This window comes from Ictidomys tridecemlineatus, chromosome 12 (assembly GCF_052094955.1).
Source record: "Ictidomys tridecemlineatus isolate mIctTri1 chromosome 12, mIctTri1.hap1, whole genome shotgun sequence".
Lineage (NCBI taxonomy): Eukaryota > Metazoa > Chordata > Mammalia > Rodentia > Sciuridae > Ictidomys > Ictidomys tridecemlineatus.
The window spans coordinates 72,374,320-72,383,578 of NC_135488.1; positions in this window are offsets into that span (position 1 = coordinate 72,374,320).

Sequence of the window (9,259 nt, forward strand, 5' to 3'; positions counted from 1 at the left end):
GCAGGAATCCACACAGCTCACAGGAGATCTGTGGGGCCCTGGGGTGTTGCAATGTCACTCTGTCTGGGTAAGTGACAGCCAGGATGTGGGATTTGGTGATTATTTTTGGTTTGGTTTGTTTCTAGCTCAGAAGAAAGACTATATATAACATTGAGAGAGGCATAACTTCCAGATTGTCAAGGTTGGTGCTAATAGTGAATGATCTACTAATATATGTTACAGGGAACCACAAGCTTGCTAGAGCAATGCTCGTGTACTAGATGAAAGGATAAATCTTCTGTTGTGTAATGGGAAAAGAAAGCTGGCAATGTAAATGCAGCCTTAATATTTTTTTTTCCAGCATTGCATGTGTAATTAGGCATTCAGTGACTTTCTCATCTAAGGAAATTTGACTTTAATGGGAGCTATGTAGCTAACTATCGAAGGAGCCTTTTGAAAATGCAGGGGTGAGGATGGGAAGGTATTAGCTGTGGAGATGTATTATATCCATGGCCTTCAAACAAAACAAAAGCAAATAAACAACTCCACCACCAATCTGCCAGCACGTAAGCTATGTAGATAGATGTTAGGCTCATATTCTGAGCCCTTGAAAATTAAGCCAGAGACAGAATGGTCAGATTATTTTTATCTCCTGATGTGTATGTTTTTATCATTGAAGATTCGCATTTTTGTTAATGAGTGCAATTTCTTTGGCATCTGGAAATTGCAGTTTATGATGTTGTCTTATGATGTCTTGGGAAATTAAGGCATGACCTTGGATAAATCCAAAGTTCACCATGAAGAAGAGAAAGTCTGAAAATGTGGAGTTTATCCAAAGGTGGTATAACAGAGTCCCTCCCCGTCCGCTAGCTCCCACCTCCAGATTTGCAGACCATGACAGGGAGCAGCTGGGAGCAGCGACAGCCTGATCCAGGACGAACAGCAGATCAGACAGCACTACGAATGGTTGCTGGGAGCCATGGCTGGAAAGGGTTAAGAAATTAAAGATGGAGCTTAAAGATCAGAGACTGTGGACAGGTCTGAAAGGCAACCACTTACTTCCCAGGTCCCAGTCCTCTCTGCGGGGCTCATCTTCAGGGCAGTCTTCAGAGGGCACCATCTGAGGGGCACTGTTACCCCATCCATCATATCTTCAGTGCACATGGCCAGGATCCCTGTGTGGGTTCAATACACGGGGCTAAACAGTTGGTCTCATATGGCAACTAAAAATTGTTTTGGAAAAAAAAAATCTACCTCCTATTCCTTTCCTAGCATTTTACAGAAAGTATTTTGAGCTGTCAAAAGGGGGCATCCTTGCTTTTCCGGACAAAAGAAATAGCAATTTGAGTTTGCTCTTAAGAGCAGCCTTGGTGGGAGTGGTAGGCAGCAGCAGAGCCTCTTAGCAATTAAAAACAGAACAGGTGTGCTGTAAAGGCTACACCTGGGTTCCTGGACCCTGCCTGTCTGCAACCCTGCTACTCAGGGCATCATCTGGGAGCCTGGCCCTTGGGCCTCAGGTCCAACCTACTGGATCAGAATCTGTGTTTAACAAGGTCCCAGGCCATCTGCAGCATCTTGAAGTGTGAGAAATCCAGTTCATAGTCCTATTTCTCAAACTTCCCTGTGGGTCTGGGTGGAACAGAATCACCCGGAGTGTTGTTAAAAACAGATTCCTGGGCTTCAAACTCTAACCCAGGACCCAGAATTCCCAGTAGAGGCCTGATAACCCATATATCTGCCTGGGGGGCTACTAGTCATGTGTGAAGAGTGAGGAATACTTCATGATGCTTTTATCTTTTTGAAGAAAATATAGAGTGATCTTAAACTACCTCCTTCAGAATGCATCTTCCTTTTGAAAAGATGCAGTCTTCTTTTTCCCGGTCACTACATAGGATGCTAAGGATAGGGCAGAAGGAAGCAGAGAAAAGTGCAAGGTTGCTGGCCAGGGATGGAGGAGAGGCTGACATGAGGAATTCTGTGGGAACAGGATGCCACCAGCAGAGGGCAGCAAAGCACGCCCTGCTGTGAGGACCTGCGGCAGTCCCTGCTGTGTGGACTGGTAAGGTGGAGACAGCAGAAGAAGTCTTCTGCTACTTGCTTTTGGGTCTTTCTGAAACTGTGTGTGGACCTCAGGTCTGGATGGACTGACACTATGTTGACCAAGTCAATGGGGGTCACAGTAGTCTCTGGGAAGATCTGAGCCAGAGCTGTCCAGTAGAAACAGAACGTAAACCGTTCTATTCATGAAAAGTATTTTTAACTTTTCTAGAAGATGCACTTTTAAAAAAAGAAAATGGGCCAGATGCAGTGATGTGCACCTGTAGTCCTAGTTACTTTGGAACTTAAGGCAGGAGGCTAGTGAGTTTGAGCTTGGGTAACATAACTAGAGAGTCCATCTAAAAAAAAAGAGGTGAAATTAATTTCAATAATATATTTTATTGAATCCAACATGTCCAAAATATGATCAACATGTAATCAATATGACATTATTGATGAAATGGTTTATATTCTTTTTCTATCAACTCCTCCAAATTTAGTGTATATTTTGTACTTGTGTGCAAATCAATTTGAACTCACCACATTTCAAGTGCTCAGTGGCCACAAGTGGCTAATGGCTACTGTATTGGACATTTCAGGGAAAACGATAAAGCTTTGGGGAGGGGAATTAGGACCAGGAACAGGGAAGGACTACATCTGGCCTAGGGACAGATTCTGATGTTTTCATACCTGGGAAAATATTCACAGAGGGGCCACATTTCAGTTTAGTTCCTTATTGAGCATCTACTGTATGCCAGGAACTGGGCTGGGGGCTGGAGATACAGAAATCATCAACACAGTTCTAGAACTGGGTCTGGCACAGTTGGGAGATGCAGAGAAACCACCTTTCAAATCTGTGTGGCACCTGCTGCGGCACCTTTGTGGGCAGGCTCTGGGTGTTGGACCCTGCCTGGAGGAGGGGTTCTGGATGACAACTGAGGGTTTTTTTTTTGTTAGTTTTTGTTTTTGTTTTCCTTCTCCTAATCATTTCTGAGTTTATTCAGAAGTTGTTTGAACATTTGTTTTGTCTGGAGAAAGAAAATCTGGCTGAGGTGAAAGTTCTTAAGCCTCTAGGGCTTCCTGCAAGGAAAGGTTAGTACCTCATCAGCTACCTGTGGCACTGGAATCCTTCCAGGGCTTCCCCTTGACCTTTTACCAAAGGTTGGACCTACCACATTCAAGGTCTCCTGTGCCCTCAGCCATGTCGTTCTAGGTTAATGCTATTTTTGGAGTTCGGTTCTTCATTTCGGTGTGAATTTCCTCATTTTTCTGCACAAATTGAGTGAAATCCTTAGTGCATTTTTTTTTCTTAGATGGATGGAGACTAAAAGAGAATGGAAGGCCTCCAGCTGTTTGAGGCTCTGTCCTCAACGACAATCAAAATTCTCCATCTTTTCTTGTTCTTGGCACTTTCTGATTGAAATAAGATTCCAGCATTTATCTGCACCTGCAATTTTGACAAGAAAGGAAAATTTAAAAGACAAGTGAAAGAATTCTCCGAGGGAAGTCAATGAGTCGACAGTAGTCAGATGCCTGCAAATCTCTTTTTGCATTCCTCCGTCAATTAAGCTGCAGTCATATATTGGAGAGCGGAACTTAAGATCGGAGTAGAAATGCAAAAATGTGCGTCGATCAGTAGCTGGAACCTTCCTCTGGAGCGAATATTACTTGGAGAGCCGCTGATGATCCATTTGGCATTGAAATGGAGAGGATTTTGAGTCAAAGAGGCCACTTTAAATTATAGATTTGAGTTTAGTTGAAGGTCAGACTTACCTTGCATGAATAAAATCTTCAGAGATTTTGGAATATACTCAGAAAATGCAGGCTATCTTGAGCTCATAAGCATTTCCTTCAGGGGATAAAAGCAGTTTAATATTATTGCCCTCTGCATAATTATTGATCATATTAGCATAGGAAATACCTAAAAGGAAGGCAGAATAACAACCTGATGAACACTTTAATTCTCAACAGCTGACAATCTTGGGGTTTGACAGAAAGTTGCCTGGAGATCTGAGAATATTGTAAAGGTAATTTGGCCATGGCCAGTAGTTTCATTTTGTCTAAAAAAGTGACCAAAAAAAAAATTGACCCATCGAGAGAGGAATTATTATTTAGCTAATTCTATGTAATACAAATCATCTCCCATCTCCAGGAGTTTGGGAATCACCTGGGTGATCATAATGTTGATTTGGTTATCTGGGTGCATGTGTAATCTGATTCAAAGCTTCCTGGCAGCCAAGAAGAAGAGGGAAATGTAGTAAACTGTAAATTCACCATTTAAGAGGGAGAAGTGTACTCAGTTCTCAAAGGAAACTGGGATTTTCGTAAGAAAGATCCTAAACGTTAAAAAAAAAAAAGTTTTGATTTGTGACTGTTACATTCTTTCCAAAAGCTACTGGTTCACATCACAGATTAATGATTGGAATTTAGGAAAATGAAAATTCACTTCAGAGGTTTTTGAACCTGTTAATAGGAATTAACTCCTTGTCCAAATTCCTCCCCCCCCCCCCAATGCTAATCTAAAGCCTATGTTTTCCCTGATGGCTTGCTGTGTTAATTGGATTATGGAGATAATCCTTCTCCTATAAAAAGTAATCTCTGCCCGTTTTGGAATCTACATTCTGCTGCATTTTGCAGGATTATCTCTCAAAGACAACAGATTAGAAGCACTAGTTGGTACAAATAAATGACATTGGTACTATGATCCCTTCTAGTGAAGATATGGCTGGGGAAGGCTTCAGGGTTCCAACAATGAAAGAAGGCTAGACTAGCAGTCTGAATACAAGAGTCGTAATCTCAGTATTGCCCTCATCAGTATCACCAGTAGTGTAAATTATGACATGGCTTTTCTGGGTTTTCTCTGAGACTCAACTTCCTGTGCAAAAGGAGGAGATAGTACTGAGATCATTTCTCAAAATTCAGTTGAAGGAAAACTCATTCTTCAAAATATAAAGAGAGCTATTAGTCAAATTGTGTAAAGGGATTGAAATGGACATTTTATCAGTGTATACTGTGAGGTTAATATTTATGGGTATTATCTCATAAAATATTACTAGTTCATGAATGAAGAATTGGAGTTCGAGTGCATTTGGGGAAATCTACATAATCAACTCCTTCTAGAGCATCACGATGCTCGTTAGCATATCTCAGACTTGGAAGAGTCTTGCAGTGAGGTAAATTTATAAATTGGGCCTGGTGGTGCACACCTGTAATCCCAGTGACTTGGGAGGCTGAGCCAGGAATTTGGAGAGTTTGAGTCCAGGCTGGGCAATTTAGCAAGACCCTGTATCAAAACAAAATAAAGTAAAAAGGGCTGGGGGTGTAGATTAGTGGTAGAAAGCTTCCTAACACGTGCAAAGCCCAGAGCTCAATCCTGAGTACTGCAAGAAAGAAAAAAGGGGGGGGGTGTATTTATTTATTTATTGTGGGTGTGTATATAAAATGTGTATTATGTAGATAACACTTTTAAGTGCAGGAATTTTCAGTTATTTTGGCTGGAGAATCCTTTTTTTTTTCTAAAAAAAAATTAACTTATGAAATGTGGTTGGTAAATGTTGAACTAGATGGAGGTTTTCTCAAATATTTTGTTCTCAGGATTCTTAAAAATTTTTGAAGACTTCAGAGAACTTTAATTTATCTGAGTTATTCTATTATTATTTATCATATTAGACATCAAAAAGGATGCATTTTGAAATATTTAGCCATTAGTTAATTAAAATAGCAATAATAAACATATTGCATATAAATATAAATAACTTTTTTCCCAAAAAGTACTATTTTTCAAAAGCAAAAATTACTGAGGAGAGTGGAATTATTTTACATGTCTGCAAACATCCTGGTTTTGTGGCAGGCATCCAGATTTGCTATGTTACTGTGTTCAACCTGTTGTGATATATTGTTTTGTGGAAGTGTTTATAAAGATATGAAATTCAAAGAGAGAGGGGAGTTCTAGTAGCTTTTTCATGAGAATTGTGGATATTCTTTGATACTATACTAAAATTTGACAAATTTATATCATGTAGAAAATGAAATGGATATCAGTGAACTTTTCCAACTCTGTTTCATTAAACTCCTCAGTCTGTCATTCTTGGAATGGATAAAATTAGATATGCTTTTATAATATTATGTGTTTGTTATTTGGAAAATATTGGTTCACTGAGTTATGCAGATCTCCAATTATTGGCACATTCCATTACGTGATTTCAAGTATACAGTATGGAATATACAGTATCCAAAAGTCACTTGTTAACATCACTACAAATCTCATTTGAAGAGTACTAGGAAAATGTCAAGTGCATCGTGGCAAATAAAATTTCACCTAACTTCAAAATTTTATTTGAAAGCTTGAATTTTATCGTTGCCAGGAAATACTGTCAACTATTTTCCTTTAAGCAGTGGACTCAGTTATTTTGAAGATAATGTCTGCCTCTTATTCCAGTCTGAAGAGCTACTGTTTGTTCGTTCTTTCAAATAAAAATGGTGTTGCATGAAAACCTCTGCTGGTTCAGCCTACAACTTAGCAACTGCATGGTGCTTTTGCTCAGGATTTTTGTACCAGAATGCGACAGATACGCTTTGTGTACTTCCCATTTTGTTTCATAGAATATTAAGTCAAGGGTTGAGATGTAATAAAATTTATAATTTTTTAGTGCTTCATTAAAGGCATTCTTATGGGATACTGGCTTTTATCTTTTCTCCCTCCCTCCCTTCCTTCCTTCTTAGTACTGGAGATTGAACTCAGGGGCAATTTACACTAAGCTACATCCCCAGAAGGCTGGATTTTTCTTTTGTAACTACTACTAATAGGTGGCAAAGAGTACAATGACTGTTAAAACAGTTTGGTGCACTGGCTTGATTCATGGTAAGGTACCAGTAGTTTTGTCCACCATTGCTTTTTTTTTTCTTCCACGCAATTGGCAAAAGGGGATTTATTGGTGATCCATTCCAGCGCGCTGGGGCCCCGTGCTCACTCAAGAAGGGAGAGCAGCCCGGAGCCCACACCATTGCTTTTGTATCATGAATGCAAATATTGTCACAGTGAAAAAGGAAATGTCTTAGTGTTTTAGTCAGCTTTTTTGCTGCTGTGACTAAAAGACCTGACAAGCACAATCAGAGGAGGAAAAGTTTATTTGGGGGCTCATGGCTTCAGAGGTCTCACTCCATAGATAGCTGACTCCATTCCTTGGGGCTAATGGTGAAGCAATACATCATGGTGGAAGGGTGTGGTGGAGGCAAGCAGCTTACATGATCATCAGAAAGCAAGAGAGAGAGTCTGCTTATCAGATACAAAATATATACCCCAAAGGCACACCCCCCCCCAATGACCCACCTCCTCCAGTCACCACTCAGTCAATCCCATCAGGGGATTAATTCATTAATTGGGTCAAGGCTCTAATAACCTAATCATTTTACCTCTGAGCCTTCTTGCATTTTTTTCTCACACATGAGCTCCTGGGGGACACCTAATATCTAACCCATAACTCTTAGTACTATTGTGAAATAAACTTTGACCCTTCAGGTGCCCCTGAAAAGGTCTTGGGGGCCCCAAGGAATCTGTGCTCTGTATTTTGAGAACAACTGGATTTGATCTTCTTGAAAGTCTTCTGCCTTGCTCTAAGAATCTTAGATGAGGACAAATCAGATGCATTTACTTTCCTATCTGATCCCTCTTTGTGTGCATTTTTTAGGCAGTTGTTTGAGTCTAGGTGTTCAGTGTGTGACCCTGGAATAGATAGTAATTCAAAGCCTAGTAGTTAAGGATGTGGACTCTGGAGCTATACCCTTGAAACCTGGCTCTATCCCTTCCCAGCTGTATCAGCGGGGCAAGTTATACCTCTCAATGCTTTTATTTTTTCATCTCTAAAATGGGCACAATAAAAGTTCACAGGTTGTTGTGAAAATGAGGAAAGCTCATTACACTTAAAATGATTAGAACAGTGCCCAGGATATAGCCTGTCCTCAATAAACATTACTTATCATTATGATCGCTGACCCGTAGGAGGCCCCATCACCCTGGCTTCAAAACTATGACATATTACTTTATACCTGGTAGGGTGGCTATAATCAGAAAGTCAGACAATAAATAGCAAGCATTGGCGAGGATGTAGAGAAATCAGAACTCTCAAACATTGCTGGTGGGAATGTGAAATGGTGAGACTATTTTGGAAAACAGTTTGTCATTACCCCAAGAAGTCAAACATAAAGTTATCATTGACCCAGCAGTTTGATTCTTTAGTATATACCCAAGAGAAATGAAAACATATGTTCACACAATCACTTCTACACAAATGTTCACAGCAGCATTATTCATAATAGCTAAAATCAAAAAGTGAAAAAAGTACATCAATTGATGAATGAATAAACAAAATATAGTATTTGTATGCCATGAAGCAGTATCCAGCCATAGAAAGGAATAGAGTACTGATTCATGCCGCAAAGTGGAGGAATCTTGAAAACTACGTTAAGTGAAAAGAAACCATTCACAAAACTCACATGCTGTATGGGTTCATTTACATGAAAGGCCCAGAGCAGACAAATACAGAGATGGGAAGTGGGTCTGTGGTTGGTCAGGGATGCAGAAGGGGTTAATGAGAGGATTAGGGGTGATGGATTAAAGCACAGAGGTAATGAAAGGTCCTTCAGAGGTAATGAAATTGTTCTAAAGTTCGTTGTGGCCACTATTGCACAACTCTGCAAATGTACTCAACAGTATTGAATCGTACACTTTAAGTGGGTGAATTGCTTGGTCTGTAAGTTATAGCTCAATAAAACTATTACAAATAAAAAGGAATGTCATCAATGAAAGCTTGGCCATGGATGTCTGTAGAGAAGGGAGGCATGAGGCTCTTCCTCGACAAGACTTATCTGATGTAAGCAAATGCGTCTCAACTCATTCTACCTCCCTGGGGTCTGCTTTGATCTCACCAAGAAATCTGTAGATCATTGATTCAGCATGACACAGGGGAAGGGTGGAAGATGGGTTAGTGGACTGGAAATTTCTGGCTTCTGGAAGGGGATAACCCATATTTTTAAAAAAAGGCTAAACTGGCATTTGGATTTATATTTTAGCCTCTTGTGAGTTTAGTTAGCTATTGTTTATAACTGAAAATTTGCTCATCTTGGGGTTAGTAGATCAAGTCCATTTTCAAATACTGCAAGGTCACGGGTCTCATGCTGGACAATAAAGTGTTCACCAAGAGCAGTTTCAGTTGTGAGGCCTCTTGAAGACCCAGCAGCTAACTTT